Here is a 23,715-nt window from a genome sequence, read left to right on the forward strand (position 1 = left end):
CTACTCACTATAATTGTTACCATCAACTCTCTCCATTTTCATACTTTTATAGTCAAGTTAATTTAAACTTCTACATACACTAAGCATCAGTATCTCTTCTCCACCCTTCTCTTATCTCCTAATAACCTATACTCTAGGTTTTAACTCCATGCATTTAATCTTTGTATTTAGTTCATATTAATGAGACCATGCAATATTTGTCCTTTTGTATCTGCTTACTTTACTTAGCATGTCTTCAAGATTCATCCATGTTATTGTATGTGTCCCAATTTCATTTCTTCTTACTGCAGCATAGTATTCCATCATATGTATATACCATATTTTGTTTATCCATTCATTGGTTGATGGACACTTGGTTATTTCCATCTTTTGGCAATTGTGAATAATACTGCTAAGAACATCAGTGTGCAGATGTCTGTTTGTGTCACAGTTTTTAGTTCTTCTGTGTATTTTCCTAGTAGAGGAATTGCTGGATCATATGGCAGTACTATATTAGCTTCCTGAGGAACCAACAAACTGTCTTCCAATATTTTACAATCCCACCAACAGTGAAGAAGTATTCCTATTTCTCCATATCCTCTCCAGCACTTATTGTTTTCTGTTTTTTTAATAATGGCCATTCTGTGTGGTGTGAGATGATATCTTGTTGTTTGATTTGCATTTCCCTAATAGCTAGTGATATAGAATATTTTCTCATGTGCTTTTTGGTCATTTGTATTACTTCTTTGGAGAAATGTCTATTTAAATCTTTTGCCCATTTTAAAATTGGATTGCTTGCTCTTTTACTGATGAGTTGTATAATCTCTTTATATAGAATGGAAATTTTTTTTTTTAAGATTTATTTTTATTTAATTCTCTCCCCCCACCCCGCCCTGTTGTCTGCTCTCTGTGTCCATTTGCTGTGTGTTCTTCTTTGTCCACTTCTGTTGTCAGCGGCACGGGAATCTGTGTTTCTTTTTGTTGCTCATCTTGTGTGTCAGCTCTCCGTGTGTGCGGCGCCACTCCTGGGCAGGCTGAACTTTCTTTTGTGCTGGGCGGCTCTCCTTATGGGGTGCACTCCTTGCGCATGGGGCTCCCCTATGCGGGGGACACCCCTGTGTGGCAGGGCACTCCTTGTGTGCATCAGCACTGCATGTAGGTCAAGGAGGCCCAGGGTTTGAACCGTGGACCTCCCATGTGGTAGCCCTATCCACTGGGCCAAGTCCGTTTCCCTAGAATGGAAATTAAACCCTTATTGGATATGTGGTTTTAAAATATTTTCTCCCATTGAGTGGGCTGCCTTTTCACCTTCTTGATAAAGTTCTTTGAATCACAAAAGTGTTTAAATTTTAGGAGGTCCCATTTATCCATGTTTTCTTTCATTGGTTGTAGGTGCTTTTGGTGTAAGGCTTAAGAATGCACCAACAACTACCACCAGGTCTTAAAAATGGTTTCCTACATTTTAATGTGGGAGCTTTATGGTTCTTGCTTTTATATCTGATCCATTTTGAGTTAATTTTTGTATAAGATATGAAATAGGGGTCCTCTCTTTTTTTTTGGCTATGTATACCCAGTTCTCCAGCAACATTGGTTGAATAGAATTTTCTGCCCCAGCTGGGTGGGTTTGACAGGCTTGTCAAAAATCACTTGACCATAGATGTAAGAGTCTGTTTCTGAATGATCAGTTTGGTTCCATTGGTCTATGTGTCGATCTTTATGCCAGTACTGTCTTGTTTTTACCACTGTAGCTAGGTAATGTGATTTAAAGTCCAGAAGTGAGAGTCCTCCAATTTCACTTTTTCTTTTTAAGATATTTCTGGCTATTCTGGGCCTCTTGCCCTTCTAAATAAATTTGATAATTGTGCTTTCCACTTGTTTAAAAAATGCTAGTGGAAGTTTTATCATGATTGATTTGAATCCGTATATCAATTTGGGTAGAATTGACATCTTAATGATATATAGTCTTCTGATCCATGAGCATGGAATGCTCTTCCAATTATTTAGGTCTTTTTAAAATTTCTTTTAACAACATACTGTAGTTTTCTAAATACAAGTGCTTTACATCCTTGGTTAAGTTTATTCCTAAATATTTGATTCTTTTAGTTGCTACTGTAAATGGAATTTTTTCCCCAGTCTTCCTCCTCAGATTGCACATTACTAGTGTATACAAACACCCACTGATTTTTGCATATTGATCTTGTATCCTGACACTCTACTGAAATCGTTTATCAGCTCTAGCAACTTTGTTGTAGATTTTTCAGGCTTTCTAGACATAGGATCATATCATCTTTAAATAGTCAACATTTTACTTCTTCCTCTCCAATTTGGGTGCCTTTTATTTCTTTTTCTTGTCTGATTGCTCTAGCTAGGACCTCAAGCACTATATTGAACAACAGTGGTGACAGTGGTCATCCTTGTCTTGTTCCCCTTCAATGGGAAAGTGCTCAGGCTTTCACCATTGAGTCCAATGGTAGTTGTGGGTTTTTAATATATGGACTTTATCATGTTGAGAAAATTTCCTTCAAGTCCTATCTTTTGTAGTAGAAAGGATGCTGTATTTTGTCAAATGCCTTTTCTGTGTCAATTGATAATATCATGTGATTTTTCCTCTTTGATTTATTAATGTGTTGTATTATGCTGATTGAGTTTCTTGGATTGAACCACCCATGCATGACTGGTATAAAACCCACTTGATCATGATGACAATTCTTTTAATGTGTTGTTGGGTTCTACAGCAAGTATTTTATTGAGATTTTTTGCATTTGTATTCATTAGAGAAATGGTCTGTAATTTTCTTTTTTTGTAATATCTTTCTCTGGCTTTGGTACTCGGGTGATATTGGCTTCATAGAATGAGTTTGGTAGCATTCCTTCTTGTTCAATTTTTTGGAAAAGCTCATGGAAGATTGGTATTAAATCTTCTTTGAATGTTTGGTAGAACTCACCTGTGAAACCATCTGGTCTTGGGTTTTTCATTTTGCAGAGTTATTTGATGACTGTGTCAATCTCTTGTGATTGGTTTGTTGAGGTCTTCTATTTCTTCTAGGGTCAGTGTAGGTTGTTTGTACATTCCTAGGAATCTTTCCATTTTGCCTACATTGTCAAGTATTTTTGGCATTCAGTTGTTCATAGTATCCTCTTATGAACTCTTTTATTTCTGTGGAGTCAGTAGTAATGTCCCTGTTTTCATTTTTTATTTCATTTAGTGCATCTTCTCTCTTTTTTTCTTTGTCATTCTATCTAAGGGTTTGTTGATTTTGTTAATCTTCTCAAAGAACCAACTTCTGGTTTTGTTAATTCTATTTTTTTTGTTTTCAGTTTCATTTCTTTCTGCTCTGATCTTTGTTATTTCATTCCTTCTACTTGCTTTGGCATTAATTTGCTGTTCTTTTCCTCATTTCTCCAGCTGTGTAGTTAGGACATTGATTTTAGCTCTTTCTTCTTTTTTATTGTAAGCATTGAGGGCTATAAATTTCCCTCTCAGCATTGCCTTCACTGTATCCCATAGGTTCTGATATGCTGTGTTCTCATTTTCATTCGTCTTGAGATATTTATTGATTTCTCTTGGAATTTCTTCTTTGATCTGCTGAGTTTTTAAAGAATGTGTTGTTTAATCTCCACATATTTGTGAACTTTCCCTTTTCCCACCTCTTGTTGATTTTCAACTTTATTCCATTATGATAAGAGAAAGTATTTTGTATAATTTTGATATTGTTGAAATTATTGAGATCTGCTTTGTGACCCAACATATGGTCTGTACTGTAGAAATGTCCATGAGCACTTGCAAAGAATGTATATCCTGCTGTTTGGGGGTGCAATGTTCAGTGTATGTCTGTTAGGTTTAGTGTATTTATCATATTATTCAAATTCTCTGTTTCCTTTTTCATTCTCTGCCCAGATGTTCTATGCAACGCTGAGAGTGGTGTATTGGAGTCTCCAACTGTTATTGTAGAAATATCTATTTCTCCCTTCAGTTTTGCCAGTGTTTACCTCATGTATCTTGGGGGCATCCTGGTTAGGTTCATATATATTTATAATTGTTATTTCTTCCTGGTGAATTGCCCCTTTTATTAATATATAATGTACTTCCTTGTCTCTAATAACAGTTTTCTTTTAAAGTCCTTTAATTTGTTATAAGTATAGTTACTCCAGCTTGTTTTTTGGTCACTACATGCATGAAATATCTTTTTCCAGCCTTTCACTTTCAGTCTATTGGTATCCTTGGGTCTAAGGTGAGTCTCTTGCAGACAGCATATAGACAACTCATCTTTCCTTATCCATTTCACTAGTCTGTGTCTTTTGATTGGGGGAGTTTAATCCATTAACATTCAGAAATGATGGCTACTGACCTCTTTCCAACTTAGACAGGTTCAAACTTCAGCTGTTCTTAGGATTATACTTTAGTCAGCCAAATTTACTCATCAGTAGCTGAAGTTGGTACCCAACCATCTCTTTCTCCCCTGCTTTTGGGAATGGAGCTTCCATTTCCAGCCACAGAATAGCTCCCGGGGCAGCTTATGTTGTAGGCACCAGCCTCCAAGGCATAGAGTCCTCTACTCATGAATCTTCTCTGCTGATGGGCAGTCTCTTCCTTCCCTACTTTCAGGGATATTTCAGTATGCTCTTCCAGTCTCCTGAGCCCACACAGGTGCTTTAGATAGCTCTGAGTGATTACTAACTGCTCTGTAGCATTAGTTGACTCTTGGAGCACCTTTCTCTGCTGCCGTCTTGCCCCTATGATTCCATTTTTTTAAAAACCCTCTTGCTCTCACATACATACACTCCTCTTTTTATATGTTTTCATATGATTAGATGAGCATAAAAGTACACAGTACGTATCATTGATAGAGGGAGATATCCAGGAAGACAGCAAGGGGGCAAGCAGAAATGAAAAAGAGGCCAGTTCAGTGTTTTGACCTGAAGGTCTGTCTTGTTGCCTCCATGCCTCAGCCAGAAAAACCAAAGAGCAACAAGTACATGCCTATACCCCACATGCATAAGAGCACATGGGCACAAAGAATATGGAGAGCCGTCAGTGTCCGTGAACACAGAATGACAGCTATTGAAAAAGAAATTGAACACTAGTGTAGAAGCCAGTATCAATAACCCCTAGGTATTTATTGCTTGCTCTGTAGCAGGCACTTTATACTTTCCATGTATGAACTCATGCAGTATTCATAACAACCCCAAGAGGCACCACCGTCATAATTCTCACTTTGCCCAGGAGAAAAGAGAAGCAGAGAGAGGATAAAGAACTTGCCAAAGTCCATGTCCATGGAATCCAGGTCTCTTGGATTGTGATCTTTCTTCCACATACTGGAATTTTTTAAAAAAACTTTTAACTTATAGTATAGTTACAAAAATAAGCTAAACCCCATATGAGAACTCCAATATACCCCTAACTACCTATTCCAAGATCCACTAATTTTTAACATTTTGCCATGTTGCTGTATCATTCTATCTATCCAACTTTCTATCAATTCTTCTATCTATCCATCTGTCTGTCTGTTAATCAAGCCATTTTCTAAACAATTCATTGTAGGTTGTATACATCATGCTCCTTGAACACTTAATACTGCCATGCACATTTTCTAAGAACAAGGATATATTCACTTATATAACTGCCTTAAATGCAGTTACAGGTTCAAGAAATTATATCAAGAAACATTGATATGAAGCTTATAGTCTATACTACAATTTTTTTCATATGTCCCAATAATGTGCCTTTGAGTCTTTTCTCCTCTCTTGCTAGAGCCTATCCAGGATCATGTATTGCATTTAAGTGTCATTGTCTCTTTAGTTGCCCTTTTTTCTTTCCTTCTTTTTTTTTCAATTGTGGGAACATGGTGCAACAAATGACCATTGGTCAGCATCAGGGGGCTCGGTCACGTTCTGGATTCTGTTTGGGTTGGGCCTATTGGAAACACGTGCAGAAGACTGGAGGGTGGAAGGAGAGTGATATCATGTGATGTATTCTCCCAGCTCAGGCCTGTGGGGTCACTGTGGGCTGGTTATTTCTCAGCTAATGGTAATAATTCCTCTCAGATGATCCTGGAAATCATTCCATATATATCAACTCATAGAGTTCCTCTTCGCTTTTTTCTTAAAAACTACAACAACGAAACACAGTGTAGAGTCTTCCATTGTGTGGATGTTTCACACTTTATTCAGCCAGTCTTCTCTCTGTAGGCATTTAGATTGCTTCCAATACTTTTAAATGGCAAATAAAGTTTTAATGAATAACCTTATGCATATGTATTTTCATATTGTTGGAGGTATATCTTCAGGGCAAAGTGTCCAGAAATGAGATTGGTGGGCCAAAAGTCAAATGCATATGTACCTCTGTTAGATATTTTCAAATTCCCCTCCATAAGAATTGTACCAGTTGGCATTTCCACAGCAATGATTAAGAATTTGCCCAAATCTTGCCAATAGAATAGGCCATCAAACTTTTAACTTTTTGCTTATCTGATATGTGAGAAATGGTATCTCAGTGTAGTTTTAGTTTGCATCTTTAGAAATTACGAATCAAGTGTAATATCCTTTTTTATGTTAAGAACTATTTTTATATCTTTTTTGGGAGTTACCTGTTTATGTTTTTTTACTTATTTTTCTATTGTGTTTCTGGTATTTTCTCTCTCAACTTTTAAGAGTTAATTATATATTAGAAATCCTATCATTTATCTGTGATAAATATTTCAAATGTTTTCTCTCAGGCTGTCCTTTGTATTTTGGCTTTGATTATGGTGTGTTTTTTTTTTGGCTATGTAAAAATATATTTTTATATAGTTAAGTTTATCCATCTTTTCCTTAATTTCATCTAGATTTTGGATCATCCTTAGGAAGCTTTTCCTTACACTGAGGTTATAGAGGAATTTACCCTTGTTTTTACCATGTACTTGTTTGGTTTCATTTTTCCTTTAGATCTCTGATCATTTTGGAGATTTTCTTTCCCTCTTGTATGATATGAGCTATGGGTCTAATCTCATCTTTTTCCAGTTGTCTATCCATTTGTCCCCAAACTATTTGTTAAATGGTTTGCACTATCCAGTTATGTGCCAAGTGATTTGAGATGCTGCCTTTATCAGATACTAAATTTCCAGATATACTTGGAACTATTTCTGGACTTGTATTTTATTACATTTGCGTTGTGTTTATTCATGTGTCGTTAGCATTTTGTTTTGTTCTTTTCCAAATATTGATGTATTTTCTTATATATTATCAAAACCCATATTTTAAATATTGCCTCTGAACTCATTAGAAAAGTCCTTAAGTATAGGGAAGCTGTCAAGTTTGTGGTAAAGGATGTAAGTTTTCCCCAAATTCTAATTTTTGTTGAAAGCTCAAATTTTATCATTAGCAACAAATACTGTCAGTTGTTTTCCTTGATTTGACAGTCTTCATTCATTTACAAGAAAAAAGTCTGCCAAATACCCAAGTGAGAATAACCATAGCTGATCTGTCAGATCAGTCAAGTAAAATGATTTTCTATGAAAATGTGGTTAGTTATGTCCACAACTCATACCATCACACAAGTGCTTTTTCCTGAGATAACCATCATACTTTGAGGTGCAGCCGAAGTGCATACTTCCTATTTTGTCACACATAAGATTAAAAAAGATGTGTACTCATAGACTGAGATTTAATACAGTTTATAATTTTTATTCTTCACTAAAGTCATTTTTAAATGGTTACATAACTTTATTGTAACTTAATATAAACATTACATAAAATATAAAACTTAAGTAAATCTGATGAATTTTGTTTCTTTATTTGGTCTTTAAGAATCTCAAAAGCCATGAAGTTTACTATCTTCTACTGTCTTATTAGAAAGCTAAAAAAACTTTGAATGAAAATCCACTTCTTGGAAAAGAACCAGGGTTTATGCAGAGGCATTTTGTATTGGTCAGAATGAAAGGATCATATTGATCTGAAATGACAAACAGATTAGGCAAAGGATACGCTCTCAAGGCATAGTCATATGCCTAATACACTGTGCAGACATAAAGGAGTTGAGGAGTCAGGCATCCTTGGGATAAGACAGTCTTTATAAAATGATTAGGAATACCCCAATTGCTACTAGGATAAAGAACAGTTTCTGCACATTTTATTCAATTCAGTTAAGTTTTTGCAAAAAACAATTTCTTGTGCACAATACTGAATTCTGCAAGGATTAGTAGTAAAAATTGAAAATGGTACTTTTTGTCTGAATTCATGAGTGATATTTTCAACAAGGGGAGGACTTGGCAGGATGGAACCAAACCCAGGGTCTTCTAATCCAGGGATAAACACAAAATGGCTACTTTGGTAATATTTGGGTATTCACATATTATATCTGCCAGAGTTTTTAGGGAAGCTTTCAAACACTGGGCTTGATTTTTTCCTTCTGTTGCCGATGAAAAATTATCACAGGATAAAGCAGGTGCGAGGTGCTGGTGAATAACCAGAAAACATTGTATGAAGTTTTTCCAATACTTCTACTTCAACCAAACATCAGATATAAACACAAATATTGCATCTTTGTTTTCATCTTCTAGTTGTTTCAGTTTCGCAGCAGTCTTCACAGATATATATATATATATTTAAAAATATGTTTGGATGGTCTTCTCAGATAGATATATATATTTTTAAGATTTATTTATTTATTTCTCTCCCCTTCCCCCCCCAACCCCCCAACCTGGTTGTCTGTTCTCTGTGTCTATTTGCTGTGTCTTCTTTGTCCGCTTCTGTTGTTGTCAGCGGCACGGGAATCTGTGTTTCTTTTTGTTGCTTCATCTTGCTGTGTCAGCTCTCCGTGTGGGCGGTGCCATTTTTAGGCAGGCTGCACTTTCCTTCACGCTGGGCGGCTCTCCTTACAGGGCGCATTCCTTGTGCGTGGGGCTCCCCTACGCAGGGGACACTCCTGTATGGCACAGCACTCCTTGCGCGCATCAGCACTGCGCATGGGCCAGCTCCACACGGGTCAAGGAGGCCTGGGGTTTGAACCGCGGACCTCCCATGTGGTAGACCCACGCCCTAACCACTGGGCGGAGTCCGCTTCCCACCTTCCAAACATTAACATTTCCATAGTGTGCCCTAGTAGTAGGAGAGGGTTCAGTGGATGGAAATCTGATGTGAAACACTTGATCTTCAAACCAACCTTTAAGATCCAATAGGGTCTTCCAGGAAAAAACTTCTCTCTTTTAACTGAGTATCATTCAATAGTCAATTCATTGATAGATTGAAGAGCATCTGTGAGCTGCTTAATGGCTTCACCCTGGCACAACAAGCCATGCAGCTTGAAGGTGGAGAGTGCCTGGCTCTGCACCCACTCTGCACCTGCTCCGGCACCATGTTTGTGTTTTAATGAAACTTCTTTTTTTTTTTTAACTGTGAGTACATGGTAGTGAAGAATACAGTGACTACTAGTACAATTTGATGCTACTGCCTTGATTTGTTCTATGGCTCCATAGTTTTAACCACTATTGCTTTTGCACCAACTACGCAAACATCAGAACGTTGAAAAAGGCAAATGACATCTTAGTAGTATCATGAAAATGATTTTGATCTTACGGGCTTCCTGAAAGTAAGTTAGGGAATTCCAGGGGTCAGTGGAGTATGCTTTGAGAACTGCGGCTCTAAATAGCTTTAAATCCTGTGCTGGATGTCTTCTTTTTGCCTGTCTGCATCCAACCTACATCTTCTCCACTTGCTTAGTACCCCAAGAAGCTGTCCCATTTGGACTCTAGCAATGAATCCTGCCTTCTGGCTTCTTGTTTGGTTTGGTAAATGGAGAGCTCTGGTAAGAGACTGAAGGAAGGAAAAGTGAAAAATTTACTCCTTGTTCCCTCCATGCAGGATTACAGTGGGGCTTGCTGTGTCCCTCCACCAATAGTCACAGCTCCTGCCAGGCTTCTCCACAGGGCTCAGTTTGGATTCTAGTAATTGCTCCCTCACCTGCCCCTTCAGGCCCAGGTGTGGGCAATGCATTATCTTTTGTGATTATCCTATATTCTGCACACACCGTTGTAAAGTGTATCTTAATCAAACTCTTCTCAGATTACCAATAGGAGGACACCATCTGTTTTATTCTAGAACCCTGACTTATACGATGTAGAACATTAGGGGAGTGGTTAAACAAACTGTGGTAGAGTCACAAGGTAGAATGAATGAAACCATTTAAATGAGTTTAAATGGAATTTTTATATGGAACAATGACTCCTTTGAATATGTCCTCTTTGTGAAAGACTTGCTCCCCAGAGCTGCTGCTTTGAGGGTACAAACCTAGGAGCTGAGGACAGATGAGGAAGCCTCTGGAGAGGATATTGCTCATTCCCAAGTTCAGAGACCCAGGCTCTCTGCATTTCTACTTCAGTTACAGTGTTGAATGGAGGCTGCTGCTGGGATGTAAGGAGAGTAGCAGACCCTACCTTGGCAGGTCTTTAGACCCCCAATCCCTGCCTCCTTCACCTTCCCCCCACACCTGAGCCGGCAGAGGAGGAGCTGCGTTTGACCAAAGGAGCTGTCTGCTGCCATCGGCTGTGGGCTAAATACAGAGCAGGCAGAGCCCACAAGGGAACCAGTCCAAAGATCCTGGGGAAGGGAACCCACAGATTCTGTCGGATGCTGCAGCTGGGTCCCCCAAACCCTGGTTAGGATTTTGTGTACAGCCCTTGAGTATGACAAAGACCCTGGAGATAGAAAATGTTTCAGAATATTCCTTGGAAGAGGTGCCTCAGTGTAACTAGCCTGTATTTGCTGATCACCAGGCCCCAGGTACGGCCCAGAGCTGGGTGGTAAGGGTGGGGTTGAAACACCTGTGTGGGGCGGTGCACAGTGAGAAGTGCGGTCATGCTCAGGGTGCCGCCTGGTTTGGCAGCATCAGCAACATCTGGGAACCTGCTAAAAATGCTAATCCTTGGTGAATCAGAAATTCTGGCAGAGGAGACCAGCAATTTGTGGACTCTAAGGCCAGGCTGGTGCAAGCCTAGGTTTGAGAACAGTGTTGTAGTGGATCAAGGCAAGGGATTGGGAGTCAGAATCCTGGCTCTGCCCTTTGCCAGCTGCATGACCATGGGCAAGTTATTGAACCTCTTTGGGCCTCATTTTCCTTATCTGTAAAGTGGGAATAATAATGGCACCATGAGGTTGTTGTGCAAAGGAAAGGGGCATGTGCCCCAGCACAGTGCCTGGCAGGTATTATTCAGTAAAGGACAAGCATTATGAAGTGGTAAAGACAAATTCAGATTTGGGGGCTTCTTCATAGCAAATGGTGGTCAAGTAGAAATGGAGCAAGAAATCGAAAACAGTCCTTTAGGTCATGGTCTGGGGTCCGTTTTCCTGCCCTTTGTGGCTCCACTGTGGGCTTGGCCAGGGCTGCAAAACAGTAAAGGCGAGATGGGCTCAACTCTGCTCAGAGAACCAGCTCCAAGAGCCCAGCAGTGATGTCTGCCCACACCTCCACCGTCAGGGCTGGAGCCGGATGGCAAGAAAAAAGGAGGAAAGGCGGACACCTAAGGGAAAGCTTTCCTTTCCTTCTATGAACTCAGGCAAGGTCAAGCCATTTGGGATCCCCACAGTTTTATTTGCTTCTAATTACTTTGTCTTTTCACTCTCCCACCTCCCCGCTTCTCAATGAGGGGAGTGCAGTCTTACCTAATAGATGCCAGCTCGTGCTAGTGTGCTGCCAACATGATCTCCTTTAACTCTGACAGAGCCCTGGAGGAAGGTGCAATTATTTCCATGCTAAGGCTTGGGAAACTGTTACACAGAGGAGAATTAACAGCTAAGGGTTATGTAGCCTGGTCCAGGGATGTAAAATATATGGTAGAGCCAGGACCTGAATGAAGTCTGTCTGATCTAGTGGCTCATGAATTTTTTTCTGTTACCATGGTACCGTCATTCTTTTTCTATCTCACGTTCTGAACTTTTGAGAAGAAAATTTTTTGGGTTGTTCTCAGATTTTCTAGGTTGTTCCCAATGTTTAAAACATTTTTGTCCTTTGGTCAGCATAACTATACTCATATTTGTTATATACACATGCCCTTTTTTAAATAGAGAAATTATGTTTACAGAAAAATCATGCATAAAATACAGAGTTCCCATGTAACACTCTATTATTAATGCCTTGCCTTAGTGTGGTACATTTGTTACAATTCATGAAAGAACATTTTAATAACTATACTATTAACTGTAGTCCACTGTTGACAACAGGGTTCACTGTCCCATGTTTTTCTATTTTTAGTGCTTATTCTAGTAACGTTTTTACAACCTAAATTTTCCCCTTTTAACCACATTTAACTATGTAATTTACTGTTGTTAATTTTGTTCACAATGTTGTGCTACCCTATCACTATCCTTACTAAAACTTCATAATCAACCCAAATAAACTGTACCATTTAAGCACTGACTCCATTCTCTACCCCCAACCCATCCCCTTGTAGCCCGTATTCTAGATTCTGACTCTATGGGTTTGCTTATTCTAATTATTCATTTCAGTGAGATCATACAATATTTGTTCTTTTGTGTCTAGCTTATTTCAATGAACATGATATCGTAAAGGTTCATCCAAACTCTATCTAGCATGTATCAGAACTCCATTCTTTTTTAATGACCGAATAATGTTACATTGTATGTATATACCACATTTTGTCTATTCATTCATGAGTTGATGGACACTTGGGTTTCTTCTGTCTTTTGACATGTCCTGATGTTTAAAAATAGAATTTCTTGGGGGCCCTGCTCTTCTTGTTTATTTCTAATTCCAAAATTAGGACTGGAGAGTCATCTGCCAGTGATAAATCTTTCCATGGCGTGGCATCCAGAGTTACCATAGCTTTTTGTTTTCTGTATTCAAAGTGTATGCTTTTTGTACCATGGCAGAACAAACTGAATTGTAATCAGTTTTATAATTTACTTGGCTGATTTCACATTACTGTCATCTTTTCTGTTTTATCACACCTACCTGAGATGGTCATAATTTTCTTTCTTCCTTTCTTTTTTTTTTTTTTTTTTTGAGGACAATGGAATCTTACATTGTACAGTGTATAGGAGAGGAAGTTGGAGATTTGAGAGGAAGATATGATGTGGGGGATGTGTTTTCCCTTTTTTAATCTCAGAGAAAGCATCTAGTAAGAGTCAAATACAATCTAAGGGGATGCAGAGAAGTGTAACAGAATCTTCAGAACTAGAAGGGACCTCAGAGCTCATGAAATTCACCTCCATTTTTAAAAATGAGGACTCAGAGAGGGTAAGTGACTTATACAAACTCATACAGCTAATAAATGTTGGTGCCAGAATACTGTCTCTTTACTTTCATTATAGGACTTTTTTTCCACCCTAACCCAGAGTAAAATGTAATGGGATTAATTGGACCTTTCTTCTGCAGATATGACAGCCAAGTTAGGAAGTTTCACTGACATTTCCATTTCTTTTCATGCTGAAAGAAATAATATTGGGGAGAAAAGGAAGATAGGGCCAGCAGAGACTGAGAGAATAGATGGTTCTAAAAGCGTATTTCCCTAGTCTTCTCCAGTAGGAAATTTATGCTACATGAAAGGACCAGGTCTGTGTGTGGGAATAAGTATGAAACTACCTAGGCGGGCCTGGATTAGCCTGAAATTAGGGCTTTTAATGGAATTCCATCATTGTCAACTTCCATTGTTACTTGAAAAGTCTGCTGTCAGTTTAATTGTTGTATCATTTGCTTTTTAAGATTTTCTCTTTATATCTGAATGTTTTGCAATTTTAATACAATGTGTTTTGGTATAGTTTTCCTTTTGTTTATTCTGCTTAGAATTTACAAGTCAATCTGATCCTGAGGATTTATGCCTTCAATTGTACAAAACTCTTAGGCATTATCTCTTTACATTTTGATACTCCCTCATTTTCTCCATATCTCCTTGATTTCCAATTAGACATATAGTAGACCTATATTCTGTATTCTACCACTACAGCAGTTTGTTATGGTTATGAATTCCAAAAATAGATATTGGATTATGTTTGTACTCTGGTCTATACCTGGGCATGATTAAGTTATGATTAGGGCTTTGATTGGGCCACGTCATTAGGGCTTTGATTGGGCCATGTCATAAAAGGCATGGCAAAGGACAGAGTTGAGAGTTTTTGATGTTGGAGTTTGATGCTGAAGCCTTAAGGTGGAGCTCTGAGAAGTAAGCTCGCAGAGGAAACAGAAGCAAGCCCCAGGAAGAAAGGAACCCTGAGCCCAGGAAGAAGCAAGTCCTGGGAAGAGAGGAACCCTGAACCCAGAGAGAAGCAAGAAACCTGGAAAAGAGGAATCCAGGAAGCCTGAACCCTCACGGATGGCAGCAGCCATCTTGCTCCAACACTTGGCAATAGACTTTGGTGAGGGAAATAACTTATGCTTATGGCCTGGTATCTGTAAGCTCCCACTCCAAATAAATACCCTCTATAAAAGCCAACCAACTTTTGGTATTTTGCATCAGCACCCCTTTGGCTGACTAATACAACCACTCTTAACTTCCTTTCCACATTATTTATATTTTATTTGCAACATTCTAGTTAATTATTTTAGATTTGTTTTCCAACTCATCAATTACTTCTTCAGTTTGTCTTATCTTTTATCATTGATTGAACTTCTAATTTCAAGCATAGCATTCTTCATTTCCACAAGAATTATTTTTTTATGTTTGCTTGCTCTTTTGCTGATAGACTTTTTTTCTGTTATCATGCTGTCAATACCTTAATTTTATTTGTTTAAACATACTAAACATGCTTATTTTATAGTCTTTATCTGATCGTTCCAGTATGTACAATCTGTAGTTTATTGTGTCTGGTGACTTTCTCTCATAGTAGCTTGTTTCTTTCTGTGTTTAAGTAATTTGATTATGAATTCATGTTCTTTGGAATTTTTTTTCTGGTAATTATTTGAAACCTGTTTAAAATGTTCTTCCAGATAAGATAGGCATGTGCTTCTATCAGACACTCAGGGGCTTTATCAACCTAGGACCACTTCAAACTAAATTTTTGAATTGGGGTTTTTCTGTAACCATAGATAGTATAAATTCCAGTTCCAAATCCCTGTGAGTAAAGGTTTGTGATTAAGAATTCTTGGGAAACGGATGTGGCTCAATCAATTGGGCTCCTGTGTACCATATAGGAGGTCCAGGGTTCAATGCCCAGGGCCTCCTGGTGAGGGCAAGCTGGCCTACATGGTGAGCTGGTCCACGTGGAGTGCCGGCCCATGTGGGAATGTTGTCCTATGCAGGCGTGCCACCCTGTGTGGGAATGCTGCCCAGCGTGGGAGTGCTGCCCAGCACAGGAAAGCTGCCCCGCACAAGAGTGCTGGCTGATGCAGAGAGCTGGAGCAGCAAGGTGATACAACAAGAGACACAGAGGAAAGAAAATAAGAAGATGTAGCAGAACAGGGAATTGAGGTAGTGCAAGAGAGTAATCCCCTTTCTCCCACTCCAGAAGGCCCCAGGATCAGTTCCCAGAGCTGCCTTAGAATACAATCAGACACAGAAGAACACACAAAGAATGGACATGGAGAGCAGACAATGGGGGGGGGGAATGGGGGGTGGGGGTGGGAGAAAGAAATAAAAATAGATCTTTAAAAAAAAAAAGAATTCTCAAGGGAGATTCCCTCCCCTCCTTTTTCTTACTCTTGACCAGAGTCAAGGCCAAATCACTTCAGATCTTACTATTTGCCCACACTATGGGGAATGTTTTCAACCATCTACTTCATCCACTGAGGATATTGCCTTTTTGGTGAGATTGCCAAAGCAACCTTTTACTCCATTCTGGTCCCAGGCTTTCCTGTTCTTTCATGCTCGTGTGGTCCCTTAAAATCAGTCCCTAAACTACCAGGAACTGACAGATGCCTTCAGAGAAAATACCAGTTCTAGTACTTGCTCATCTCTCTGGATTTATGGTTTCTCATGGCTCCTGACCTTTGAACATTAAAAAAAAATTCTTTTTCTAGCTCAGCCATGTTTCTGCAAAGAGATTTTAAAAATGCTTTCCTAGGATTTTAGATGTCCTATACTACTTGGAGTCTTTTCCCTTGAAAAACCAAGTTTGCCATATTGCTGAAAATGGGAGTCAATTTATTCATTTGACAAAATACTTTGGCTATGGCATTGTGGTGTTATCTTGATATCATTCCAGTATGGAAGCTGTGAGGAACTTACATTCTAGTGAGGGAGACAGTCATGTAAATCATTGTACACAACAAGTTGATGAAAAGGGTGTGGTAGTCATATATACATGGTAAATGGGGCACTAAGGCAGGAGTGGCAATTCTACAAATTGCTGGCCAGGGAAGTATTCTTGGAAGAGTTAACTTGAACTGGGTATTGAAAGGAGAGGGTGGAGGGACCTCCCAGGAAGAAGTAGCTGAGTATGTGTAGGCATGGAGGTGTGGAACAGCAACATTCCAATCCCACAGCCATGGCCACATGACCACTCCAGACCCTGGGATGGATACTGGCCCTGGTTTGGGGGTTTTAAGGAGACCAGGCCTGTTGCCTGATGTGTCAGCAAGCAGCAATCTCATGCCTGGCTTTGCTAAACCTGTGCTTTGATTTCCATAATTAGATTGATGCACCTGGCCAGTTCCCTTGTTTCCCATGTCTGCTCCTCTGAGGGGGCTATCTGACTCTGGGGTCTAAGTCCTGCCAAATTCTTGCTGGTTCCCCTGGGCATGGTTTTACCCATGATGATAACCTCCTTCCCTCTCCCCACTCTCTGTCAGGCATTGTGCCAGTTACTCTCCATAATCTTATCTCATTTCCTTTTCTCTGTAAAGGAGATTGAGTTTGTATGTAAAGTAGACTGAAGCGATGACCCAGGATGAGCTTCCCACCAGCTTCTGTGAGGGAGTGCTCCTCCACCCAGCAGGTCCCACTCACACTTGCTTGTGGCGGACCTTGGAAGAGCAGTCAGGAGGGGAATGCCACACAGCCACCTGCAGCCTTCCTCATCATTTTGGAAATACTTCAAAGGCCACCAGAAGGAAGGAAATGGCAACTCTAGTCCCTCTCACCCTTTTTTTTCCTTTTCAATAGAGATTTATTGGCTTACAAGCTTACAGTTCTGAAGCTGAGAGAAATGTCCAAATCAAGGCATCATCAGGCTACGCTTTCTCCCCAAGGACTGGTTACTGATGATCCTGGACTCTTCTGTCACATGGCAAGGCATATGGTGACGTCTGTGGGTCTCTCCCTTCTCTTCTGGGTTTCATTGCTTTCAGCTTCTCGCCTCCAGCTTTCTGTTCTTCTCTCTGTATTTATCCCATTTGTAAAGGATTCCAGGAAGAGGATTAAGACCCACCCAGAGCTTTGCCCCAGCCGAACTAACCTAATCAAAAGACCCTACTTACAACAGGTTTACACCCTCAGGAATGGATTAATTTTAAGAACAAAATCTTCAGGGGTCCATCCAGATTCAAAATGTAAGAACTCCCAAACTCATCCTATGCAGCAATACTACAATAGCACAAGCAGATAAAGATATAATAAGAAAAGTAAATTACAGACTCATATCCCTTATTTACATAGATGCAAAAATCCTCAACAAAGTACTATTGTTGTGAACCCAAAAGCACATTAAAAGAATTAAACACCATGATTAAGTATAAATTATCCTAGGAAGGTAAAGGTGGTTCGACGTAAGAAAATCGATTAATGGAATATAGCACATTGATAGAATGAATGGAAAACTACTTGATCATCCCAATTAATGGGAAATTCAGATACTCTAGCCTGAAAGAAACACTCAGAAAACTAGGATTGGAAGGAAACTTCCTCAACATGACAAAGAGCATGTATGAAAAATCCACAACCACCACTATATTCAATGGTGAAAGACTGAGAACTTTCCCCCCAAAGTCAGAAATAAGACAAGGTTACCCACTCTCACCACTGCTATTTAGCCATTTACTGGCAGCTCTAGCCAGAGCAATTAGGCAAGAAAAAGAATTAAATGGCATTCATATTAGAAAAGAAGAAGTAAAACTTTCCCTATTTGCAGATAACATGATCCTACACATAAAGAATCCTGAAATATCCCCAACAAAGCTACTAGAGCTAATAAACAAATTCAGCAAAGTAACAGGGTTCAAGATCAACACACACAAAAAATCAATGGTGTTTCTCTACACTAGTTATGAATAAGCTGAAAAAGAAAGTAAAAACATTTCATTTTCAATAGCAACAAAAGAATCAAATATTGAGAAAAAAATTTAAGAAAGGATATAAAGGACTTGTACATAGGAAACTACAAAACATTGCTGAAAGAGATTAAAGAAGGCTTAAATAAATGTAAAAGCACTCTATGAATTGGAAAACTAAATATTGTTAAAATGTCAATTCTACCCAACATGATTCACAGATTCAACACAATACCAATAAAAATTTTAAGAGCTTTTTTTGCAGAAATGGAAAAGCCAATCACTAAATTCATGTGGAAATCCAAAACCATCAGGAAAAAATAAACAAAGTTGCAGGACTCACACTTCCCTATTTCAAAACTTATTACAAAGTTGCAATATTCAAAACAGCCATGGACAGACATATAGAGAAATGGAATAAGAACTTCCCATCTATTGCCAATTGATTTTTTTCATTTAAAAAATTTTACTGAAGTATAGCATTCATACATGAACATACATAAACAAGAAGTGTATGTTAAAATTTGTGAACTTACAAAACAAACATGCCTTACATCATACAGGGTTCCCATACATCATCCCACCTCCCATACCTTGCATTGTTGTGAAACATTTGTTACAAATTATGAAAGAGCATCATCAAAGTATTACTATAGTTCATATCTTACATTTGGGGTATTTCCCCCAACCTGTCCCCTTTTTTTGGTTCATAAGCCATACCATTTATCAAAAGTATAAAAACAATGTAATTATACCAAATGCCCTTGATTGTGTACTTTAGCTCTAGTCCCGTTGACATCACAGGGATGAAAAAATAAAAATCTACCTGCTATTGGCTTCCAGATATATATATCTCCAGTGTAGACTCTCTTCTGAACTCCAGATCTTTATATGCAACTCTCTACTTGGTCTCTCCACTTAAAATTTTCAGGGGAGCTCAAAAGCAGCATATCAAAAGATGGCCTCATGTTCTTTCCCAAACTTGGCTTCTCCTCTGTGTCCCTGTTTCGGTGAATACCACCTTGACTCACTCAGATGCCCAAGCCAGAAACTGGAGTACCATCCTTGCTTTCTTTCCCTTAATAGGTCCTATAGTATTCCATCTTTGCCCATTTATTTCTGTCCCATTTACCCCTTCCTCAACCCACTTCCTCACCATAGCTCATCCCACTGGTGTCCCAGCCTTCTTGGTTGTACTCTCTTTCAATCCATTTTCTAAAACTAGCTAGAGTGACCATGCTAAAACCACAATGTGTAAAGTATGGCCTGTGGACCAGGATCATTGGCATCACCTGGGAGCTCATTAGGAATGCAGAATCTCAGGTGCCACCCAGGATCGACTAAATCAGAATCTGCATTTAGCAAAATCCCAAATAATTCCTATGTTTGATATTTTGGGAACACAGTAAGGAACATGGTTTGAAGTTGAAACGTTTCCATAACACAGACAAAAAGTATGGGCTTAGGAACACGGGGCCTTGACTAAATGGAACACCATTTGGTCACCACAAAAAAAAAATGTTTGCGTGAGGAGGCATTTGAACTTTGTATGACCTGTACCTTATTATTGTATATGTTGCACCTGTCCCTTATTATAGCAAACAACAAACAACTATTAGTTCCTAAATAAATACAATGTAGAAACTGGGATTGAGGTTCTCAGTTTCAGAAGCTGTGAGTCCCCTGGTCCCATCTTTATTTCCTCTCTTGTGTCTTCCTTTCTGTCCTTTTATTTTTTCAGTTCTGCGTAGCCTTCCCTTCATGCAAATCCATTGCTGAGCTGGTCTCAGCAGTTTGAGAAGTGTGACTCTAAAGTAAATATCTTATCATGTCTCTCCATTTTAAAAATCCTTCAAGACTCCTTCTGCCTTCAGGGAAATCCACTCTCCTTAAATGGCCCACAGAGCCCTTTAAAATCCAGTCCCTGTGTATCTATGAAGGATTGTCTTTCCAACCCCTGCTGTGACTGCTAAGCCACTGTCACACTAACTGCTCTCTGTTTTCTGGCAGATTAAACTCTGTCTTACCTCCAGCCATTTGCACATGATTTTCTCTCTGCCTGGAACGTTCTTCTGCTGAGGCGTACCTTTCCTCCCTGACCTCCCGTATCTAATTTAGGTTTCCTTTCTATGTACTCCTAAGACATTAGTGCTTTCTATCTTACTAATTAATTCTTTTTTTCTTTTTACTTTCTCAAAATATATTTATACAACACTTCTCTGCCAAGTGTTGGGATGCAAGTTGCTGAGATTACCCTTTTCTGTAGCTGTTGTTGCATATCTATCTCCTCCACTCTTCTAGATGCTTGGTATGGACAGAAACCATGTCTAATTATTTGTGTGTGAATCCTTAGAACCAAGCATAATTTCTGGCACAAAATGACACTTGGTTAAAGCTTATGGAATGAATGGTGAGTGCCAATTCATTCAAGGATGAATAATGGATATAAATGACTTATTTGGTGAATTAAGTGGGCTCTTTTTGGTAGTCCTGTGCGGATACAAGCTTTTCAGATGGGTGGGTGACCAAAAAACTTTTACTTTCTTTCATCTGGGTGTGTTCACATAGGTCTGTTAGAGTCTCCTGGAGACTGGGAAGCAGAGGTAATGAGAATTAGTATCTCATTTTAAAAAATTCTTTTAGGAGGTACTGGGAATTGAAGCTGGGACCTTGTCCATGAGCAGCAGGTGCTCAGCCACTGAGCTACATCTGCTCCCAGTATCTCATTTTTGGGGGAGGGGTTCATTTTCTTTCTTTCTTTCTTTTTTTAGTTTTTATTTACCTATTTTTAAAAGATTTTTATTAAAGTTAATAGATCACATAGAATATTACATTTAAAAAAACATAAGAAGTTCCCATATAACCCCTACCCCCCCATCATTTTTGTAAATTGTATTTTTTGAAGATACATACATCACAAAAAAGGTTCCATTATAAAAAACATAAAAGGTTCCCATATATCCCCCAACCCCCCACCCCACCCCTCTCACACTAACAACCTCCCCCATCATTGTGGCACACTCATTGCACTTGGTAAACACATTTTGGAGCACTGCTGCACCATGTGGATAATAGTTTACTCTGTTCACACTCTCCCCCAGTACATTCAGTGGGTTTTGGCAGGATATATAATGTCCAGCATCTGACTGTGCAGTATCATTTACGACAACTCCAAAGTCCCAAAAATGCCCCCTCATCACATCTCTTCTCCCCACTCCCTGCCCTCAGCAACTACTGTGGTCACTTTGTCCTCGTCAATGATACAATTTCTTCTATTAGTAGTCACAAAGGTTTTATAGTAGAATATCAGTAAGTCCACTCTAATCCACACTCTATTCCTCCATCCTGTGGATCCTGGGATGTCAATGTCCACTCCACCTCTAGATCAAGAGGGGGCTTAGATTCCACATGGATGATGGATGCAATTCTCCTGCTTGCAGTTGTAGGCACTCTCAGTTCCCTGGTGTGGTAACTGACCATTCTTCACCTCCCTGTTAGCTGATCTGCATAAGTCCAACAAACCAGAGAGAAGGAGTTGCAACTCTGCTGAGGCCCAGGGCCCAGCTGGCACATGGACAGTCCAGAGATTCAAGTCTCCTGAGTATACACCAATGCTAGCACCAACCAAAGGTTCAGTAAAAGTGACAGAAGAGGCATGTGTAGAAAGGTCACATCTGAGTCCAACTCTATCACACTCAGGGACACAAATTCCAAAGTAGGGCCCACTGACATGGTACTGAGCTCCAGAGCTATCTGCCATGACCATATCCCTGTGGGCCTCAGTATCCCTCAGGAGAACCAGTGCCTGGGATTGTATCCATTTGGCTGTTTTTGGGGGTCCTCCTGAGGAGTGCATAAGCGTAACCCCTCTGATGACCTCCTGACTCTTTTTTGAAGACTCTTAGCCATATAAACTCATTTGTCTTTGCCATTTCCCCCTTTTACTTAAGGTCAAAAAGCAGTTTTTAACACATGATCCTACATGTGGGCTGAGATATTCTGCTGGTCTGAGTTGACCCTTTCATTCATGGTCTTTTTCTATTTATATTACCAGCTGGTGCTTGGTAGTAATCCCTTGATGCCAGGGAGGCTCATCCCCAGGAGTCATGTCTAATGCTGGGGGGAATGTAATGCTTTTATATGCTGAGTTTGGCTTAGAGAGTAGCCACATTTGAGCAACAAGAGATAACTCTTAGGTATTCTGCATCTCTAGGCCTAGTTCATATTTCAAGCACACAGACTCATAAGCATAGTCATCAGTATCAAGGGCTCATTGTTGGAAAATCCTTCTTTGTTGGTCTTTGCCATTGTACTTGGGAGTATCTCATTTTAAAGATGTAGAAACTGAGGTTCAGAGAGGTTGAATGACTTGCCAAGATTGTAACAATTGTAAGAGGTGGAGCCAGGATTCCAACCCAGGAGCAGCTGACTCTAAAGCTCAGACTAGTCCAGAGTCAGGAGCTCAGCAAAGTTTCAGTTTGGCCATTTCTGTCCTGAATGAATGAATCAGTTCATCTGTCCATCCATCCATCCATCATTCCAATAATTACTCTAGTATATCAAGCATTTCACATTTAAAAGGCACTCATTTCTAACATAGAACATTCTTTCCTAGTCTTTTCCATTGACAGCAGCCTCCCAAAGAGACCCTTTTTTGGTCTTTGCATTGTGGGAGATGGAACCTCTTTACCTCTCCATTGAATGCCCCACTGTTCTCATTCTCTCTTTTCACAGAGGAGAAAACCAAGGCTTAGAGAAGAGAGTAACTTACCCAGGGCCACACAGCAAGTAAGTGACAGATCTGGCACTCAACCCTGGCCTTTAGTAATGAGTTCAGAGCTCTGGCCCCTGGGCTGTGCTGCCTGGTATGCCATAGCAGCTCAGCACAGACATGTTGCTGACCTTATTCTTGCTCACTATTGGGAGCTCTTGCAGCAGATGTAATGACTCAGTCCTCAGTCATAGGCAATTGTGAGTTTTAGTAGCTTAAGAGGAGAAGTTAGTATCCTGAGTGCTGGTTATCTGTTCAAACTCCTGCAATTAATGTCAAAGAAATAACTTGATTGTTGTTATTAAATGTAAATGTGAAAAGCCCTGAGATGCCCCGATGCAGCTGTTGGTTAATTCTGAATGGAGACATCCTCTAGCCAAGGCCTCTACCCATGGCTGCGTATGTGTGCATTTGAATGGAACACCCAGACAATTAAGGCAATGTGTTTCAGACTTTTCTACCCCCTGCTATCTTTAACATGTATGAGGAAGAAGCAGAATTTTCCAGAGTGGGAAAGGACCATCTGGTCACAGTGAGGAAGAAGAAGTAGCATAGGTACCAGAGTCAGATGGACTGGGTTCACTTTCCCATTCTGATTTTGGGCAAGTTTCTTGATTTACATGCCTCTACATGCTTGGAATTTATAAAATAGGTTTGATAAACCTCATCTCTCAGGATAATATAAGATAATGTATGGTAGGTGCTTGCACAGTGCCTGGCACATTGTGACTTAGGAATGGAATGAACTGTAGTCTAGTAACAAGTCCAGTTAATGGGTAGGGTCTTGCGGATTCTTCCCACACACTAGTTTTGGAGGCAGTTATTGGGCTGCCAGC

General features: G+C 39.6%; 1 protein-coding gene and 1 pseudogene across 3 annotated transcripts in view; one reads left to right on the forward strand and one right to left on the reverse strand.

Annotated features, from left to right (window-relative positions):
* The window catches only part of PDE1C (phosphodiesterase 1C), a 749,644-nt gene that overhangs the window by 40,675 nt on the left and 685,254 nt on the right, over positions 1–23,715 (forward strand). The gene's annotated exons all lie outside the window — the stretch shown is intronic.
* Positions 7,768–8,548, reverse strand: LOC139438951 (DNA polymerase epsilon subunit 2-like; annotated as a pseudogene).

Source organism: Dasypus novemcinctus, chromosome 5 (assembly GCF_030445035.2).
Source record: "Dasypus novemcinctus isolate mDasNov1 chromosome 5, mDasNov1.1.hap2, whole genome shotgun sequence".
In the NCBI taxonomy this organism is placed as follows: domain Eukaryota; kingdom Metazoa; phylum Chordata; class Mammalia; order Cingulata; family Dasypodidae; genus Dasypus; species Dasypus novemcinctus.